This window comes from Cervus elaphus, chromosome 33, assembly GCF_910594005.1.
Source record: "Cervus elaphus chromosome 33, mCerEla1.1, whole genome shotgun sequence".
NCBI lineage: Eukaryota > Metazoa > Chordata > Mammalia > Artiodactyla > Cervidae > Cervus > Cervus elaphus.
This window is the reverse complement of record NC_057847.1, coordinates 56,815,831-56,837,446: the sequence shown is the minus strand read 5'-3', so window position 1 is coordinate 56,837,446 and position 21,616 is coordinate 56,815,831. Positions and strand designations below refer to the sequence as shown.

Below are 21,616 nucleotides of genomic sequence, written 5' to 3'. Positions count from 1 at the left end.
AAGGGGACAACAGAGGATAAGATGGTTGGATGGCATCTTATGGATGACTCGATGGACATGAGTTTGAGTAAGTGCCAGGAGTTGGTGATGGACAGGGAAGCCTGGCGTGATGCAGTCCAGGCAGTCACAAAGAGTCAGACACGACTGAGCTACTGAACCGAATACCATTTTTAGACAATTTAAGCACCATGCTCTAATCAGGACTCTGTGAATTAGTTTTCTGAACCTCCACAAGGAACTCCACCCAGATTTCTCAAGTGTCTAATAACAAATAGCCAGTGACATCAGTTCTAAAGTAACACAGCATTGCAGTCAATTTTCCAGGGAAGCTACTATCACTGGAGCAAGCAAATGCCTTAAATCAGCCTAAGCATAGCTACCTTGACATACAGCTATTATCCACAAAGGGCTCCAAGTTAAGAAAGTCTACGCCCATGAGGGTTGAGTTTCAAACATGTTTCTAGCTTTTCATTTCATAAGGAATTCCATCATGTCTCTGAGGGGTCTCCAGTGCTCCCCTGTAGTAGTATGCTAATAAAGAAATGTTTCCCTGGGTAAATTTTCACACTTTGGACCATAACTCTAATGAGACTGTAACCAGCAAGAAAATATACTTTATGGTATTGACTTTGTCTCAAGTCTAGCTAAGTCCTGAACTATAAACCTGGCCCCACAAATATAATCCACATTATAGTTAGTCAATAATCCACATTATAGTTAGTCATGGGTCCTCACAATCTCCTGTTGGTTTAAGTCAAACAGGCAAAGATATTTAGAAAGTAACTTGAACACTTTATGATCCTCTCAAAATTTTATAAAGGGTCTTCTATGCATAACATATCAAATTTCTGCACTAGCTCTCTTATGTTCTCACATAGCTCCCAAAATACTTCTCCCTTGCTCAGCTCCCTTAAACTCTTCAAAAAAAAAACCCTATTTGGGTTTTCTAATTGTCCAGTTCTCCTCCACCTGGATTCCTTGCTTTCAAAGGAAGTACAAGCAAGGCCTAAGCCTATAAATATTCTCACATTAAGTGTTTTTAATTTCAAAAAAAAAAATCATTGCATCCAATCTGTAAGTGACATATACAAACAAGTACAGGTTAAGGTGAGGCTTGACAGATCTCAAACTAATTGGTTGTTAATATGTATTACCCATTTTATCACAGATTAAAATTTCAAATATTTATTGAGAATTTTCTATCTACAAAGTAGTGAACATAAATTAGTTCATTATTTTTAACGTATTTTGACATGCCTTCTCAAGTTAAGAAAACTAATTGTGTTATACAAATTCCAGAAGAGTAGGATTCTTTTTCCTGATAAAAGACATGGAATAATCTAGATTGAATATTATGGTGTATGATTGCTCTGTCTCAATGTTAAGCAGATCTGTATCACTTCTAAACATCTGGAAGCAAGACCAGTACCTGACTCAAGCAAGTAAATTAAGTGAATAAAATATTCACCAAAGATATTCAAGCATTTCCTATTGGAAAGCAAGAGATGAAAACGCGATTGGCTAGAAGGTACCTAACATTTCAAAGAAAATCTGTGTTACTGGACTTTTAAAAGAATTATGATAGTCCCAAAAAACTCTTCCAGTAAATGGCTCAGTGGTAACAAATCTGCCAGGAAAGCAGGAGACGAAGGAGACACAGGTTCAATTCCTGGATCTGGAAGATCCCCTGGAGGAGGGCATGGCAACCTACTCCAGTATTCTTGCTGGGAAATCTCACAAAGAAGTCCATGGGGTCGCAAAGAGTCACCAATTCAGTCGTGTCCGACTCTTTTTGACCCCATGGACTGCATCGCGCCAGGCTTCCCTGTCCATCACCAACTCCTGGCACTTACTCAAACTCATGTCCATCGAGTTGGTGATACCATCCAACCATCTCATCCTCTGTTGTCCCCTTCTCCTCCCACCTTCAATCTTTCCCAACATCAGAGTCTTTTCAAATGAGTCAGTTCTTAGCATCAGGTGGCCAGAGTATTGGAGTTTCAACTTCAGCATCAGTCTTTCCAATGAATATTCAGGACTGATTTCCTTCAGGAGGGACTAATTGGATCACCTTGCAGTCCAAGGGACTCTCAAGAGCCTTCTCCAACACTACAGTTCAAAAGAGCAAATGAACACAACCAAAGCAAATGAGTACAGCACAATAAACTCAGTCAAATGCGTATGTGTAAAAGGTTAACGTAGTTACAAATCTTTAAGTCAACCCTAGGTTCTATAAGAAGTGTGCTTTATCCTTGGAGTTTATGCCTGATGGGTAGTATTTCCTAATTTCATTTGCCTGTGTTGGTCACCAGGGAATGTACATAATAGGAGATTTTCCTGCTACAAAAATTGCAACAAATTTATTAAGAATTTAGTTCATTTATACCTTTTCTGGGCTGGTATGTTTAATAGCTATTATATTTATAATATCATAACTGACCAGTAAATAATGCCTTCTACTCAAAAGTTCATGGCATTTGATATTTTTAGATAAACTACAATGAAGCAAAATCTTATTTTAAATCTATAATTGATAATTGCACACTATATTCATTTAAAAGATAGATCTATCAGTCCAGTTCCAGTAAATTTCTTCAGTCAAAACTCATCTAAAAATGCAATCATAAAACATGTTAAGAAAACTCCTTGAGGATAACTGTCCAATTAAAAAATATTTTCTTTAGGATGAGGCCTAAAATTGAAGTTCTGACCAACAATTGTCATTATAGATTCTATGATCCAGTTTTGTAAAGAGATTGCCTTAGGAGTTAGGCTAGATTCCAGTGAGGTAATTGCATTACACCTTCCTAATTTTTCACAGAAGTTTCAAATGAATATAGTATTCTTCCTTGTACTGTGAGTAGGAAATGCTACCAAAAAGCAAGCAAACAAAAACTTACATAAGTGAATATAGATGATAGATATTTAGAAATTGTTGGAAACACCACTGGCCTACATGTGAAAGAAGAGGAATTACAGTAGAGAAGAATATGACATGGAAAAAAATCATTGTTTCTGCACCTCATCCTTCTGACCAGTCTAGATGTTAATTTCATCCCCCAAGTTCTTCCTGTACCATATTGAGCATTGAGCGTGTGTGCTTGGTCATGTCTGACTTTTTGTGACCCTATGGACTGTAGCCTGCCTGGCTCCTCTGTCCATGGAATTTTCCAGGCAAGAATACTGGAGTGGGTTGCCATTTCCTTCTCCAGGGGATCTTCCTGACCCAGTGGTTGAACCCACGTCACTTGTGTCTCCTGAATTGGCAGGCAGATTTTTTTAACAGCTGAGATTATTAACTCTTAAATATAAATGGCTGATATTAGCTTTCCATGGGACTATCTTTTGTAAAAGTTGTAGTAAGAGCTTAAACAGTAATATTTTATATAACAAAGTTTATATAAATTTTATAAATTACACAAAATGATTGATCAGATACAATATGAGGGCTTCCCTGATGGCTTAGTGGTTAACAGTCCTCCTTCCAATGCAGGAGACATGGGTTCAATCCCTGGATTGGAAAGATCCCCCAGAGAAGGAAATGGCAACCAATTCCAGTATTCTTGCCTGAAAAATCCCAAGGACAGAGGAGCCTGGCAGGTTATAGTCCATGGGGTTGCAAAGAGTCCGACACAACTGAGCAACTGAATGTACGTGCACACACACACACACAAACCATGTAACTTAATAATCTCAAAACTTTTGAAATATTGTGCCAGAGGTCTCTCTAATATGCTCTTCACATGAGGCAAGCTCTATAAAAAGAGGGCATGGAATAGCAAAAATAAACAGGAAATTTTTTTTAAAGTGCTACTATAGAGAACATTTAGATTTGCCATATTTATTTGTGCAACTTGAAGGATGAAAGAAAACTATGTTCAAATCCAGCCTATGGCCTGTTTTGTATGACCCTTGGAGATAAGAATGGTTTTCCATGTTTAAAGAGTATAAAATGAAAAAGAAAAAGAATATTAAATGGTGATATATGTGGCCTACAAAGCCTAAAATATTATCAGGCCCTTTATAGAAAAAAAATGCTGACACATGATTTAAGCTTTAAAAAGAGGTCCCTTGAATGATTTAAATGGATCCTTCATATTTAATTTGGTAAAGGACTAGATAAATTCTACTTGAGTGTCCTCTGTATTCTCAGGTTTATGGAATCATGAAAGACCCGAGACCTCTTTAGCTGAGTCAGTAAGACCACCTGGAAATCTAGACCTCAAACCAGGTCCCTTTAAGTAGGATAGCCAAGAGAAGCCTAGCTAGGTCTGGCAGCAGAACATTGAGCCCATTACATGATACAGTGGGTTCTGCACTTAAGCACACAGGTAATGGTTGAGCACATTTTTAGCAGCTGTTACTGCTAAATAGGAAAATATACTTTACTTATGCCAAGCAAGATTTTGGAAAAGTTTGCCTCAGCCATAAGTTTCAGAAGTGTTTTTTTTTTTGTTTGTTTTGCTTTTGCATCAAACTGGATATACACCTTGTCCTGGCTCTACCCATATTGAATGTCAGAAAATAGTGTTATGTTTTCCTGTTTTTAAAGCTATTAACATCATTCAGCTGCTTTCATGTTTCTTGTAATAATAAAGTCCATCCAATTTCAGTGTGGTAAAATGTAAAAGAAAAAAAAAAAAGACTTTAAGCCCAAATAAATAACCTTCAGGTTGATATTATTTCATCAAAAGCTTGTGAATGCCTTTTTGTACACATCTGGGGCAATGTATTTTTTTAATACACATCCGTCTTAGGGATTCTTTCCACAATTCCATTCTATTAAACACATCATAATGCTCTTCCATGGGAAATAAAGTTGACCACATCATTTCAAACTGCAAAAACCCCTCATCAACATCGAGAAACCTAAATATGAAATTTCAACAAATGTTGATATGCATTGCACTATATTCTTCACAGGATTTGACACTACAAACCACTTCATATGACCAAAGGGAGGAATTATTTAATGCATAAAAAAATATTTAAGTTCATACATTAGTATGTGCAAAGCTCTTACTGATATGATAAAACATCTAAAATTAACATGTAACTTAAAAATACAGTTTAAAAATGACATATTTACTATGCAATTTTTAAAAAGTAGAGAAAGTGAGACTAGAATGTTATGTCTGTTATGAGCTGAATTGTACCCCTTACTCCTAAATTCATATTTTGAAGCCCTTTCCCCTCATCCCCACACCAGACTCAATACCATACTTTTTTTTTTTTTAAAAGATCAGGACTTTAAGAGGTGATTAAAATGAGGCCATTAGGGTTGGCCTTAATCCAATGACTGTTGTCCTCTGTCCTATGAGAAGGAGATTTGGACAAAGGGACACCTGGGGCTCTTGCACAGAGAGAAAGACCATATGAAGACACAGGGAGAGGGTAAATATGCATAAGCCAAAGAAAAAGACCTCAGAAGAAAACAAATCTGCTAACACTTTGACCTTGGATTTCTAACTTCCAGAACCATGACTAAGTATTTTCTATTGCTTAAGCTACCCAATCTCTGCTATTTCTTAGGGCAGACTTAGCAAAGTATTACATAGGATATCATTCAGCATTATCGTTACATTTTGTTGACGAAATTATGCCCGAGTTTTATGCTTTATTGCTTTTTAAAATGTTCTATGTAAATCATTGCTTGCCCTTATTCCCTCCCTCCCTGTTTATACATCCCCCCTTTTCCTCTTCTCTCTTGTTTTTCCTCCAAAAAAGGCTTTTGAACATTTATAGTGTGGCCAGCCTTGTAAATCCCTAAGCACTAAATATTCAAAGCATGATTTGATTCCATCTCTACAAAATTTAATCTGATAGGTTTTAAGTGTATACTACTTTGACAAGAAAAAAAGAATAGAAAAATCCATCTGTAATAGGAATTATATTGCCAATTAGTCCTACAGATTGCCAATTAGTCCTACAATAGCAAAGCAAATCATCTCATGTGGCTTTGTGACACATGCGATTAAGCTCCAGTACATGTGAAAAATACTTAGAAGTTACTATCACTAATAGATAGTTCAGTTCAGATCAGTCACGCAGTAGTGTCTGACTCTTTGCGACGCCATGAACCGCAGCACGCCAGGCCTCCCTGTCCATCACCAACTCCCAGAGTCCACCCAAACCCATGTCCATTGAGTCGATGATGCCATCCAAACATCTCATCCTCTGTCGTCCCCTTCTCCTTCTGCCCTCAATCTTTCCCAGGATCAGGGTCTTTTCAAATGAGTCAGCTCCTCCCACCAGGTGGCCAAAGTATTGGAGTTTCAGCTTCAACAACAGTCCTTCCAATGAACACCCATGACTAATGTCCTTTAGGATGGACTTGTTGGATCTCTGCAGTCCAAGGGACTCTCAAGAGTCTTCTCCAACACCACAGTTCAAAGCATCAATTATTCAGTGCTCAGCTTTCCTTAAAGTCCTGCTCTCATATCTATACATGAATACTGGAAAAACCATAGCCTTGACTAGACAGACCTTTGTTGACAAAGTAATGTCTCTGCTTTTAAATATGCTATCTAGGTTGGTCATAACTTTCCTTCCAAAGATAAGCATCTTTTAATGTCCTGGCTGCAATCACCATCTGCAGTGATTTTGGAGCCCTCCCCAAATAAAGTCAGCCACTGTTTCCACTGTTTCCCCATCTATTTACCATGAAGTGACAGGACTGGATGGCATGATCTTAGTTTTCTGAATGCTGAGCTTTAAGCCAACGTTTTTCACTCTCCTCTTTCACTTTCATTGAGAGGCTCTTTAGTTCTTCACTTTTTGCCATAAGGGTAGTGTCATCTGCATATCTGAGGTAATTGATATTTCTCCTGGCAATTTTGATGCCCGCTGTTCTTCTTCCATCCCAGCGTTTCTCATTATGTACTCTGCATATAATGGCAGGGTGACAATATAGAGGCTTTTTATTTAGAACCAGTCTGTTGTTCCATGTCCAGTTCTAACTGTTGCTTCTTGACTTGCATACAGGTTTGTCAGGAGGCAGGTCAGGTGGTCTGGTATTCCCATCTCTTGAAGAATTTTCTACAGTTTATTGTGATCCACATAGTCAAAGGCTTTGGCATAGTCAATAAAGCAGAAATAGATGTTTTTCTGGAACTCTCTTGCTTTTTCTATGATCCAGTGGATGTTGGCAATTTGATCTCTGGTTCCTCTACCTTTTCCATCTCCAGCTTGAACATCTGGAAGTTCACAGTTCAGGTATTGCTGAAGCCTGGCTTGGAGAATTTTGAGCATTACTTTATTAGCGTGTGAGATGAGTGCAATTGTGCGCTAGTTTGAGCATTCTTTGGGATTGCCTTTCTTTGGGATTGGAATGAAAACTGACCTTTTCTAGTCCTGTGGCCACTGCTGAGTTTTCCAAATTTGCTGACATATTGAGTGCAGCACTTTCACAGCATCATCTTTCAGGATTTGAAATAGCTCAACTGGAATTCCATCACCTCCACTAGCTTTGTTTGTAGTGATGTTTCCAAAGGCCCACTTGACTTCACATTCCAGGATGTCTGGCTCTAGGTAAGTGATCACATCATCGTGATTATCTGGGTCATGAAGATCTTTTTTGTACAGTTCTTCTGTGTATTCTTGCCATCTCTTCTTAATATCTTCTGCTTCTGTTAGGGCCATACCATTTCTGTCCTTTATTGAGCCCATCTTTGCATGAAATGTTCCTTTGGTATCTCTGATTTTCTTGAAGAGATCTCTAGTCTTTCCCATTTTGTTGTTTTCCTCTATTTCTTTGCATTGATCTCTGAGGAAGGCTTTCTTATCTCTCCTGGCTATTCTTTGCATTCTGCATTCAAATGGGTATATCTTTCCTTTTCTCCTTTGCTTTTGGCTTCTCTTCTTTTCACAGCTATTTGTAAGGCCTCCTCAGACAGCCATTTTGCTTTTTTGCATTTATTTTTCTTGGGGATGGTCTTGATTCCTGTCTCCTGTGCAAATGTCATGAACCTCTGGTCCATAGTTCATCAGGCACTCTATCAGACCTAGTCCCTTAAATCTATTTCTCACTTCCACTGTATAGTCATAAGGGATTTGATTTAGGTCATACCTGAATGGCCTAGTTGTTTTCCCCATTTTATTCAATTTAAGTCTGAATTTGGCAATAAGGAGTTCATGATTTGAGCCACAGTCAGCTCCTGCTCTTGTTTGTGCTGACCGTATAGAGCTTCTCCAACTTTGGCTACAAAGAATATAATCAGTCTGATTTCGGTGTTGGTCATCTGGTGATGTCCATGTGTAGAGTCTTCTCTTATGCTATTGGAAGAGGGTGTTTGCTATGACCAGTACGTTCTCTTGGCAAAACTCTATTAGCCTTTGCCCTGCTTCATTGTGTACTCCAAGGCCAGATTTGCCTACTACTCCAGGTGTTTCTTGACTTCCTACTTTTGCATTCCAGTCCCCTATAATGAAAAAGACATCTTTTTTGGGTGTTAGTTTTTAAAGGTCTTATAGGTCTTCATAGAACCGTTCAACTTCAGCTTCTTCAGTGTTACTGGTTGGGGCATAGACTTGGATTACCGTGAATTTGAATGGTTTGCCTTGGAAATGAACGGAGATCATTCTGTAGTTCTATTCCAATATGCTACTGGAGATCAGTGGAGAAATAACTCCAGAAAGAATGAAGGGATGGAGCCAAAGCAAAGCAACACCCAGTTGTGGATGGGACTGGTGATAGAAGCAAGGTTCTATGCTATAAAGAGCAATATTGCATAGGAACCTGGAATGTTAGGTCTGTGAATCAAGGCAAATTGGAAATGGTCAAACAGGAGATGGCAAGAGTGAACATTGACATTCTAGGAATCAGCAAACTAAAATGGACTGGAATGGGTGAATTTAACTCAGATGAACATTATGTTACTACTGTGGGCAGGAATCCGTTAGAAGAAATGGAGTAGCCATCATAGTCAACAAGAGAGTCCGAAATGCAGTACTACTAGATAGTAGCCACATACAATTTCTAGGAATGGATTTCTATTTTCTTTAGAGATCACTCTCCCCCTCTCCCCACTTACTCTGGCTTCAACACATTGCCCCAAAGTGTTGATGAGAAGCTAATATAGGAATCAATTAGAAATAATTTGATAAAATCCATTGCTATAGTTGAAAGATGCTCTAGATTTTTTCCAGAGAGGCAGTTCAAAAGTTAAGGCACTAAATACAGAACAGACTTTTGAACTCTGTGGGAGAATGTGAGGGTGGGATATTTCAAAAGAACAGCATGTATACTATTTATGGTGAAACAGATCACCAGCCCAGGTGGGATGCATGAGACAAGTGCTTGGGCCTGGTGCACTGGGAAGACCCAGAGGAATCGGGTGGAGAGGGAGGTGGGAGGGGGGATCGGGATGGGGAATACGTGTAAATCTATGGCTGATTCATATCAGTGTATGACAAAAAAAATAAATAAAAAAAAAATAAACGAAATAAAAGCAAAATTGCATTTTAATCTAAAAAAAAAAAAAAAAGTTAAGGCACTAGATGCTCCAAATGGCACAAATCAGAGAAACAGGTGGTGAGAGTCGAGCAACAGTGCACAACTCCAAGTTAAATGAACAATCCCTCTTCCTGAGCCCATTACATATACAGTTTTTCTTGTTACTCTTCAGCATCTGCTATGATGGACAGAGTTGTATTAGAAGATTTCAACCACCACTGTCCAGTGCAACTAAGCTAAAAGGCTAAATATGTTAGTATGTTCATAGGAATGATATGTATAGAATCCGTTAAGCAAAGGCCAGACATGGGCAAAACTGCAAGCAGATTTTTTTGGTGTACTGGGTGCAGTGGTGAAAATACATACTTAATGAATCTAATGAAAAAAATATAGTAAAAAATAGATTTAGTTTATTATAAATATTGATATAAAGGATGTGTAGCATCCACATAACCAATAAAAAATATACAATACTATTTTTTGTAAATTCCCTATAGCCAATCAATTTACATAAAATGCTTCAGTTGATTTTGCCAGACCCTTGGATTTGTAACTAACAAATGGATACAACTGATGAAGAAGCTGAGCTCTATAGTAATTTTTGAAGCATGCAGAATATTATCTTAATTTCTCATGTTATTCACAATGTAGCAAGTATGGCCATGACACATTTTTAAGTTCAATCTACATTTTAACCATTTTTTCCTTCACTACTTTAAGTCTACAGTACACAATCAACCAAAAATTGAATCAAACTCAGATTTATTTTGTTTCTCAATTTTCACGGTATAAATACTCCATCATGACTAACATGATGTCAAATAAGACACTGGAAAAATATGCACAGAAGAATATTATTGCATAGGTTTTCCATCACAATTACAATGGGCTTAAAATAACTCCAAGAGGAAAGATATTAAATGTAATAAAGTGGTTAGAAAGTAAAGAGTTTTGAGTTCTTTCAAAAAATATATATAATTTACTTAATTATTCATTTATATTATTTATTTTTAAATGTGACTATTTAATATGAAGCTTTCAAAATTTATGAAAATTTAAACAAATGGATCTTCTGAGTGGTGCAAGCCAGCTTCAACATTCCACTGCTTGTCAGCCAACCCTTTTCATTCAAACCCCTTTTCTCTCTCATGATTTTCTTCCATGTACTCACACACCTTTGAGTTTCCCTTGAGCAATTCCTCTATTTCTAAATACTTTTCTCTGTCTGCTTTTCACAGCCTTTCCATTACCTGACCTTAACATTATAGCTTTAAAAATAATATGATAAAGTATAAGTAATTCAAACTAACATGGTTTACATTAAAAATACCCAATATGTGTCCTGTTCAATAACAGTACAGTATTGAAATTCCTCTTATGGTAAGATTACAATTTTTAATGGCACACCAAGGAACAAAGATACTTTGGTACAGGTTCTTCAAATCATATCATGTACTTGATATGAATATTTTTGGAATTATTATGTTCTGGTCTAGATACATAACTATTTATACTTCTTTAATAACCTTGGAATTAATAGTCCTGCTAGGTAATTAATCCTTATTGATTCAGTGTGAAGCTCCCATTTTTACCATTACTCTACTCTCTGGTCTCACCCTTGTGAACCTTAATCCCTAAGAATGTCATGGTCCTTTTAGCCTCCAGTGTTCTTCAAGTTGTTCTCCCCACCTAGAGTAACCTCCCCACTCTCTCTCCTCACTCCTTGAGCTTAGCTTCAGATCTTTCTATGTCGAGTGAGCCAGAACTACCCTTGAGGAACCTTCCCTGCCCTTTCTGAATTAGGTAAGCCCCCATGGCATCCAGTGTTTATCCTTGCAGTAATATGTATCTCATTTGACTGTAAATGCCTTGTCATATATCTACACCATATGGCTGAGAATTCCATAAGGTCAGAGAAGGGACAAGATAGCCTTGCTCATCAGTATCTTCCAACACCCAGAATGACACTGGGCAGTTTGTTGGCTCTTGGCAAGTCCAGGTTGAATACAATGCTGATGATTCCAAGGAGGAAAAACAGAGCACTGAGATTATGAACATAGGGCCAAATTGCTTCTCTTTCAGGTCATACCTGTGTTATTTTGAAACTCTTTTAAAGAACTGAATTTGATTAGATGAGCAACTGGTTAGCAACAAACTGCCGCACCAGGGCAGAGGAGCACCACTTCTATAATAGGTTCCTGAGATCCCCGAGGCGGAGAGAAGGTTGCTCAAAAGTCATGCCTAATTACACAAGCAAACACAGAAGGACCACTAGTCGCTGGAATTCAACTGTACATCCGCCTGCCTTCTCCCCGTCAGCCTGAGAAATTCAAATGCTCCACCTAAGGGAATGACAAATCTTTTAACTATGGTTTGCCAAGAGTAGAGTAGCTATATCTCCTCTTTATAGGACTATGAGCCAAATAAAAAAAATGAAATCTTGACAAAACTTCCTGACTTTTCAACCCAATATACTTATTTTGCAGGTCAGGAAAAGTTATGACATATTACATCATGTGTCAGATACATGCTTGTGTCTCAATTCCGGTAATCATCACCAGAAAAGAGAAAAATAATACTTTTGACAAAGCAAGTCAAAAAGGTTGTGTCCTCATATTCTTTTGAAAGATGATCCTGCTGGAGTTCAAAACTGAAGCCACCCGCAACATCCTACACACAGTATTGAAACAAGAGACACGTGCACCCCAATGTTCATCGCAGCACTGTTTATAATAGCCAGGACATGGAAGCAACCTAGATGCCCATCAGCAGATGAATGGATAAGGAAGCTGTGGTACATATACACCATGGAATATTACTCAGCCATTAAAAAGAATTCATTTGAACCAGTCCTAATGAGATGGATGAAGCTGGAGCCCATTATACAGAGTGAAGTAAGCCAGAAAGATAAAGAACATTACAGCATACTAACACATATATATGGAATTTAGAAAGGTGATAATGATAACCCTATATGCAAAACAGAAAAAGAGACACAGAATACAGAACAGACTTTTGAACTCTGTGGGAGAAGGTGAGGGTGGGATATTTCAAAAGAACAGCATGTATACTATCTATGGTGAAACAGATCACCAGCCCAGGTGGGATGCATGAGACAAGTGCTCCGGCCTGGTGCACTGGGAAGACCCAGAGGAATCGGGTGGAGAGGGAGGTGGGAGGGGGGATCGGGATTGGGAATACATGTAAATCCATGGCTGATTCAAAGAATAAAAAAAAAAAAAAAAAAAATTAAAAAAAAAAAAAAAAAAGAAAAGAATGGAACAGTATTAAATACTATTACTCTGTAGCTAGTACAAAAGGACAGGGATTTGCATTAAGAACAAGTGCTCAAAGAGCTAAGCTTCAGGCAAGGAAAGATCATTATTTATAACAAGCTGATCTGCTTCTATACGATTAACGAAAGAAAAGTGAATTAATGTTGTTATCTTAATATTGTTTAAATGGCCTCTAGATGTGGTATGAAGCCAAGTCAGGCAGAATGGTTAACACAAAATAAATGTCAATCGAAGAGAGATTTCTGGGAAACATTTTCACCAGGAGTAGAATTTACTTAATTAATGGCCTCAAAATGATAAGCGCTGATAAGCCTCTGCTGGTCTTATTTTATTTGGGGAAACAGGACACCGCCTGACTTAATGGGATTTTCTTCAGAGACTGGTAAAACTGGTAAGCTTCTGGATAGTTATCAGTCAGTTTAATGATTTCTTCTCTCATGCCCTAGGTTATTTGGGGAAATGGATGAGGAAAGTATGAAACTAAAATGGTAGTGTTTTATTACCTCTAGCTGTAACTGTCTGCTTGTACAAGAAATGGATTTTTAAGACACAAACAACAAGATTTCTATTACCCATGAAATAAGGCTTCATTAAATGGCTGTTTTAGAATTGGTTGTCCATAATAGGTAAAACTTGGTGTTAAAGCAGGTTTAGATGGAAATGTGTTACTAATTGCCCTGAGATTAGAAGGGCCTAGATAAAGTGTGCTAAGTAGAGTGTATATTTCCAGGATCATGTTCCTGCCCTCAAAGCAAGCTTTAGGTATAAGAAACACTTGTCAGTAATTCCCCTGGACATTTTTCTTTCTAGTGCTTAGAAATTAAACTACATAATATGATGTTGTGAGCAGATATGTGCACAAAATTAACATTTATAATACTTGAGATTTTGACTTAGATAATATTCCAAACTAATTATCAGTGACTAGGATATTCATAAATGATTTCAAAGATGTCTGGACTAGCTTACAGAAACACACCTAAAGATACCAGAGACTTCACATTAATATGGGACATGATAGAGAGAGGTTTCCATTTTGACAATGTGTAAATTCTACATTGGAGTCATCATGTCTTGCTATTTGGTTAGCCTTCTTAAGTATGTCCAAAACACATAAAGAGAAAACAAAATTTATAGTTTTATTACAGTATTTTCACCAAGTATTTTCCAAGTAATGGACTAGTTCTAAGAGAAGTTTTAAATTAAAAGACTCTCAATTCATTTGGAAAATAAGTTTATTTTACTTACTGTAGAAATTCATAGAGTCCTTGATAGGTTAAGGGACACTGTGAAGCACCTAAGAGTGGAGATTGGATTTTTACATAAAATAAATTTACTTGATTATGGAATCTTTTTGTTATGTAGTATCTTGATATATCAGTTCTTCACAGAGTACACTTTGGGAAATTACAGCTTATCTCAAATTTTCTGGTAGAAATTAATTTGACCTGGCTGTACTAAGGTACTAGCAATTATACATTCATCCCCTTCTGCACAATTGACTAGTATATCATGTGTTATGGGTTAAATTGTGTCCCTCACAAAGATATACACAAGATATCCTACCCCTGGTACCTATGAATGTGATCTTCTTCTGGAAATAAGGTCTTTACAGATGTTATCAAGTTATGTTGATATTCTTAGAGTGAACCTTAATCCAATAACAACTGGCATTTTTATAAAAAGAGATTTGGACCCAGAGACAGACACCTACAGAGGATGATGGCAGAGCCACAGGCAGAATGCCAAGTGAAGACAAAAGCAGAGACCAGAGTGATGTGTCTACAATGAACACCAAGGATTGCTAGCTTGCAGCAGAAGCTAGGAGAGATGCAGGCAACAGATTTTCCCTCAGAAGGAGTCGATACTGCTGATACCCTGATTTAGGACTTGTATCCTTTAGGACTCAGAGAATAAACTTCAGTTTTTGTAAATCACCCAGTTTGTGGTCCTTTGTTATGGCAGCCCTAGGTAACTAATACAGATTTTGCTACTAAGAAGTGGGGGGCTTACACAACAAATATCTAAAAACTCAGAAATAATTTTGGAGTTGAGTAATGGGTTGAGGCTGGATGACTTTTGAGGCATTTCATTAGAAGAGCCTAGATTGCCTTGAAGAGAATTTTGACAGAAATATGGATGTTACAGGTGCTTTTGGTGAGGACTCAGACAGAAATGAGGAAAGTATTGTTGAAAATTGGTGGAAAGGTAACCTTTGTTATATAGTGGCAAAGGAGCTGACTGAATTATTCCTACTGCTGGAAGGCAAGGGGTACTTGTCAGTGATGAACTTAGATATTTAGCTGAGGAGATTTCCAAGCAAAGTGTGGAAGGCACAACTTTGTTTCTCCTTGCTGCTTTTAGTGAATGTGAGAGGAAAGATAAACTGCAGAAGGAATTCTGCCTCAAAACATAATCTAATATACCACATTTATCACTTACTGTATACCTCTTTCTCCCCGCTAGAATGTAACTGCAAAAGAACAGGTATATTAGTATGTTCTGTTCACTGATATTTCCCAACTGCCCAGATGCTCATAGTTGCTCAATAAGTATTGAAGAATGAATGAAATTAATGCATAGGACCAAACTTCTCAAACTGACTTTCATGCCTTAATTTTCCAACAGGTTTATAAGAGATGCATACTTCTTAGAGTGTTATTAGAAAAAAAAATGCCTTTATCTTCAAATGAAAACAATTTACATGACCATGAGTACACTGGATTTTACAACAGATATTGACATAAGAAATTAAAATTTACCTAAGAATGGGACTCAAACTAGGGACTCCTCTGAAGAAGAACAATTAAGGAGTTTCAGAAAAGTAACAGTCTATAGAGATGCAATTTTGAGGCCACATATGAAACTGGTTCTCAATAAGGTCTTAGCATTTTATTCTTAGGATGAGATTTGATAACAGCTGGATAGATTTAATAACATAAATCCTATAAACAGTAACAGCAAACAAAAATCCAAGCCTCCATAGAATACATCAAGGCCATAAAAAATGATGGCTGTCTTTATTTTTAAGTTAATCAAACTGCCACCTAAAATCCCTATTGTTTTAAAAATGCTACATAAAATGATACAGACTTTATATGAACAATGCAATATGTTAGGCAATGAAAACAATGACCAAATTGACTTTGCCCACCCTTCTATTCTCTTTTCAATAGGTTCATACATGGGCAAACCTAGTCTTTTAAGAATAACTGATACTCTGCAATTAATTAAAGTTTTATCTTCTCTGTTATATATACACTTCCATTTTCCATCAATAGAGAACTCAGTACACTATTTAGAAAGATACTTTAAATGTAAAAAGACTAAAAATTGTTATATCTTTCATTCATATTAGTGAAAGTGAAAGCCACTCAGTCATGTCCTACTCTTTGTGACCCCATGGACTACACAATCCATGGAATTCTCCAGGCCAGAATACTGGAGTGGGTAGCCTTTCCCTTCTCGAGGGGATCTTCCCAACCCAGGGATTGAACCGAGGTCTCCCACATTGCAGGTGGATTCTTTACCAGCTGAGCCACAAGTGAAGTCCTCATTCATACTAAAATATGTACATTTAGGATGTATTTCTTTACATTCCTCGGTGTGACAAACATAGTTAACTTTATATATATACATATATATATGTATATGTATAAAATGTTTTGTTGTTTAGTTGCTAAGTCATGTCCAACTACTCTACATATATACTTTCAATCATCAATTTGTTACTTCCAATTTCACATTCCTAAGATTTTCCAAATTAGTCTCTTTACATATCTGCTGTATGCATCCTTTCTTTGTGATGCTATTTTTGCCGCCTTACTCACTTCCATTTGCACATACTCTTTTATTAAAGGCTCTAAAGTTATCACTCTCTAATCTTTCTGCCTTTTCCCTACTCCTCAGCAACTCCAAACTATCTTTCAAAGATAGTTCTCTCCCCTATTTTCTACTTGAGCAATCAGATCCATTCTTCAAGTCCCTGCAAAAATGTTCATACATCTGCCATACTTTCCTCACCTCTTTTAAGTAGAGTTATTCAGTCCTTCTCTTTATTCTAGGTTATTTTAGCATTTGGAACATATATCTGTATAATAGCATATTGTATTGTAATTACTTTTGGGGGCTTGCCTCCTCAATGAGATTATGTCCTTGCCAAGGCAAGAACTGTATCTATTTTATACTTCTACCTCTAGTGCTGTGACATGTACCTGACACAATTTACAGCCTCAATAAATATTTACTGAACAAACATACAAAAAAGAGAAGTTTAGGGAGCCGAGAAAAAATCAAGTCAATAGTTACTTTTGTGCTGTTGCTATACTAATCCAAACATTATGAAAAATACACAGACTGACTTATATGACCACCTTTATTTCTCCTGGTGCAATTTTAAGGCTCTCATTTAATATGATGAGATATCATCCAACTGGACTGCAGAAAAGAATTGTGTATATTGGCTTTAAATTAATTTTCAGACATGAATGTGCTTTTTTTTCCCCTTAAAAATTTCCTGTGATTTTTCACATTTCTCAATGCTTTTCTTAGTTAAACAGCCTCTTAATCTTCTAAGATTATGGTAAGAGAGTAAGAATTTTCCTCTTCAGAAAATATAAATAAAGTTATCCAGTAAGAATAGTTTAAAACAAATCTTACTATTATACTGATGGATTATTAAAATAGGGGAAGAAAATTTAAAATTAAAAAATAAAATTAATTACCATATTTATGTTTTTAATTTTTCCTATTTTACTTTCCTACTGTAAATTTTAAACAATCAACAATAGAGAGAATAGTATATTTTTATGAACTCACATAGGAAACCAAATAATTCAGCAATTATAAAAGCTTTAGTGTCCTAACCTAATTGTTTTAAAGCTTAAACAAAAACAAAACAATGAAAATTTTATGGTTACTCCTACATTATTTTGGGAAATGTAAATTGGTATAAGAACTATGGAGAACACTATGGAGGTTCCCTGAAAAACTGTAAGTACAACTACCATATGATCCAGCTTCCCTGATGGCTCAGTGGTAAACAATCTGCCTGCAATGCAGGAGCTACAGGAGACACAGGTTCAATCCCTGGATCAGGAAAATCCCCTGGAGAAGGGCATGGCAACCCACTCCAGTATTCTAGCCTGGAGAATCCCATGGACAGAGGAGCCTCGTGGGCTACAGTCCATGGGGTTGCAAAGAGTCGGACATGAAGCAACTTAGCACACACAACATGATCCAGCAACCCCACTTCTGGACATACATCCAGAGGACACCGTAAATCAAAAATAACATGTACCCGAATGTTCATTTCAGCATAACAGCCAAGAAATGGAAAAACCTAATGTCCATCAACAGGAATGGATAATGAAGATGCAGCACATTTATATAATGAAATATTATTCAGTCACACAAAACAATGAAATAATGCTATTTGCAGCAACATAGATAGACCTAGAGATTATCACATGAAATGAAGTCAGACAGAGAAAGACAAACATAATATGGTATCACTTACATGTGGAATCTAAAAAGATTATACAAATGAACACATTTACAAATCAGAAGCTGACGCACAGACACTGAAAACAATCTCATGGTTACCAAAGGCAAAAGGGTGAGGGGAGGGATAAGTTAAGAGTTTGGGATTAACATATACACACTACTGTAAATAAAATAGGCAGTGAAAAAGGACCTACAGTAAAGCAAAGGTTTCCCTGGTGGCTCTGAAGTAAAGAATTCACCTGCAATGCAGGAGATGCGGCAGGAGCCATGGGTTCAGTCCCTGGATTGGGGAGATCCCCTGGAGAAGGAAATGGCAACTCCAGTAGTCTTCTCTGGAAAATCTCATGGACAAAGGAGATTTTGTCTGGTGGGCTACAGTCCCTGGTGGGCAACAATCAATGGGGTCACAAAAGAGTTGAACAGGATTTAGTGACCAGAGAACAAACACTGTATGGCACAGTAAACTTTACTCAATATCCTGCAGTAACATATATATCAGAAAAGAATCTGAAAAAGAACAAATATACTTTTATGTGTAACTTAACCACTTTGCTCAGTATTAAGCCAATTATCAGCTCAGTTGCTTCTGACTCTTTGCAACCCCATGGACTGCCCCACGCCAGGCTTCCCTGTCTGTTCACCAACTCCCAGAGTTTGCTCAAATTCATGTCCGCCGAGTCGGTGATGCCATCCAACCATCTCATCCTCTGTCACCCCCTTCTTCTCCTGCCCTCAATCTTTCCCAGCATCAGAGTCTTTCCTAATGAGTCAGCCCTCGCATCAGGTGAATAAAGTACTGGAGCTTCAGCTTCAGCATCAGTCCTTCCAATGAATATTCAAGACTGATTTCCTTTAGGATGAACTGGTTGGATATCCTTGCAGTCCAAGGGACTCTCAAGAGTCTTCTCCAACACCACAGTTCAAAAGCATCAATTCTTCAGTGCTCAAGTTTCTTTATAGTTCAACTCATCCATGCATACATGACTACTGGAAAAACCATAGCTATGACTATAAGGACGTTTGTCGACAAAGTAATGTCTCTGCGTTTTAATATGCTGTCTAGGTTTGTCACAGCTTTTCTTCCAAGGAGCAAGTGTCTTTTAATTCCATGGATGCCATCACCATCTTCAGTGATTTTGGAGCCCCCCAAAATAAAGTCTGCTCCTGTTTCCATTTTTCCCCATCTATTTGCCATGAAGTGTGGGACCGGATGCCATGATTTTTGTTTTCTGAATGTTGAGTTTTAAACTCACATTTTTACTCTCCTCTTTCACTTTCATCAAGAGGCTCTTTAATTCCTCTTTGCTCTATGCCATAAGGGTGGTGCCATCCGCATATCTGAGGTTATTGATATTTCTCCTGGCAATCTTGATTCCGGCTTATCCTTCCAGCCCAGCGTTTCTCATGATGTACTCTGCATACAAGTTCAATAAGCAGGGAAACAATATACAGCCTTGACATACTACTTTCCCGATTTGGAACCAGTTTGTTGTTCCATGTCCGTTCCTAACTGCTACTTCTTGACCCACATACAGATTTCTCAGAAAACTGGCAAGGTGGTCTGGTATTCCCATCTCTTTCAGAATTTTCCACAGTTTATTGTGATCCACACAGTCAAAGGCTTTGGCATAGTCAATGAAGCAGAAGTAGATATTTTTCTGGAATTCTCTTGCTTTCTATGATCTAACAGATGTTCACAATTTGATCTCTGGTTCCTCTGCATTTTCTACATCCACCTTGTACATCTGAAAGTTCTTGGTTCACGTACTGTTGAAGCCTAGCTTGGAGAATTTTGAGCATTACTCTGGTAGCGTGTGAGATGAGTGCAATTGTGCGGTAGTTTGAACACTCTTTGGTATTGCCCTTCATTTGGATTGAAATGAAAACCAGTCCTGTGGCCACTGCTGACTTTTCCAAATTTGCTGGCATATTGAATGAAGCATTTCAACAACATCATCTTGTAGGATTTGAAATAGGTCAGCTGGAATTCCATCACCTCCATTAGCTTCCTAAGGCCCACTAGATTTTGCACTTCAGGATGTCTGGCTCTAGGGAAGTGATCACACCATTATGGTTATCTGGGCCATTAAGATCTGTTTTGTACAGTTCCTCTGTGTATTCTTGCCACCACAAAACATGGTCCACTGGAGAAGGGAATGGCAAATCACTTCAGTACTCTTGCCTTGAGAACCCCACGAATAGTATGAAAATTTAATTATAGCCCAATATAAAACAAAAAGTAAATTAAAAAAGAATTGAAAGGTAATTATTACTAATTTTACAGGGGGTTGAGGCTATGTTTTTAAGAAAGGAAATGAAGACATGTTATAGACTTGCAATCAGCATCAGAAAAATGGAGATGTTCATTTTGCAGTCATGTCCAACTCCTTATGACCCCATGGTCAGTAGCCCACCAGGTTTCTCTGTTCCTGGGATTTTCCAGGCAAGAATACTGGAGTTTGGGTAGCCATTCTCTTCTCCAGGGGATCTTTCTGACCAAAGATGGAACCCGGGTCTCCTGCATTGCAGGCAGATTCTTTACTGTCTGAGCCATCAGGGAAGCCCCAGAGAAATGAAGCCAGTTTTCAATAGGCCAAATGAGAAGTACTGTCACTTTTCTGGGTGTGAGTGACTATCCAGGCACCTATAGGCAGGCATCTTGAGTCTACAGAGTAAAAGAACAGACCATGCCCTTAAATAGGAAATTATTGTCCTCTCCCAGGTGCTTTCTCCTCTATTCAGTAGGTGTCACTTCATCAGATCCTATGACAATTTGGTGGAAGGTCCTTCTTCACCCTGCTAAAAGAGGGACGGCCCCTCTGTCTTGGATTTATTAACCAATGAAAGTTTCATTTATTTTAACTCAAAAAGGTATAATGACTTCTATATGGAAGGCAATCTAAATCACGCTCATTATTCAGTTATTCTTTCATGTATTATCCATTTGTTTGCTCCTTCTACATTACCCTCACATTAGACAGACTTATAAGTGAACAATGCTACAACAGAAATAAAAACGAAGCACTATGAGAGTATCTGTAACAACAGATGGATTGTTTGTGTGCAATCTGCTTGATGTCTGTCTATATAGAGATTCAGTCAGTTAGGGTGTTATTAATATAGCTTAACTCTTATTTTTAGACTAAGAATATCAGTGGGAGTGGAAAGGATATTCTAATTCCATATGTTGGCTGGCTAAACTTACCTGATCCCCTACCCACAGTTTTCGCTGAATGCATGGACCAATGTTTCCAACATCATTTTTCTGAGCCCTATTTGACGGGATTAATGTGGAAACCTAAATTCAGGGAACCCATTTAGAGGCTGAGGAGCTTCCCTGGTTGCTCTATAGAAAAGAGTC

The 21,616-nt window shown here is 37.6% G+C and overlaps 1 protein-coding gene across 1 annotated transcript in view; it reads right to left on the bottom strand.

Moving 5' to 3' along the window:
• Positions 1 to 21,616, bottom strand: part of LRP1B (LDL receptor related protein 1B) — a 2,070,284-nt gene that overhangs the window by 1,512,942 nt on the left and 535,726 nt on the right. The window lies entirely within an intron of this gene.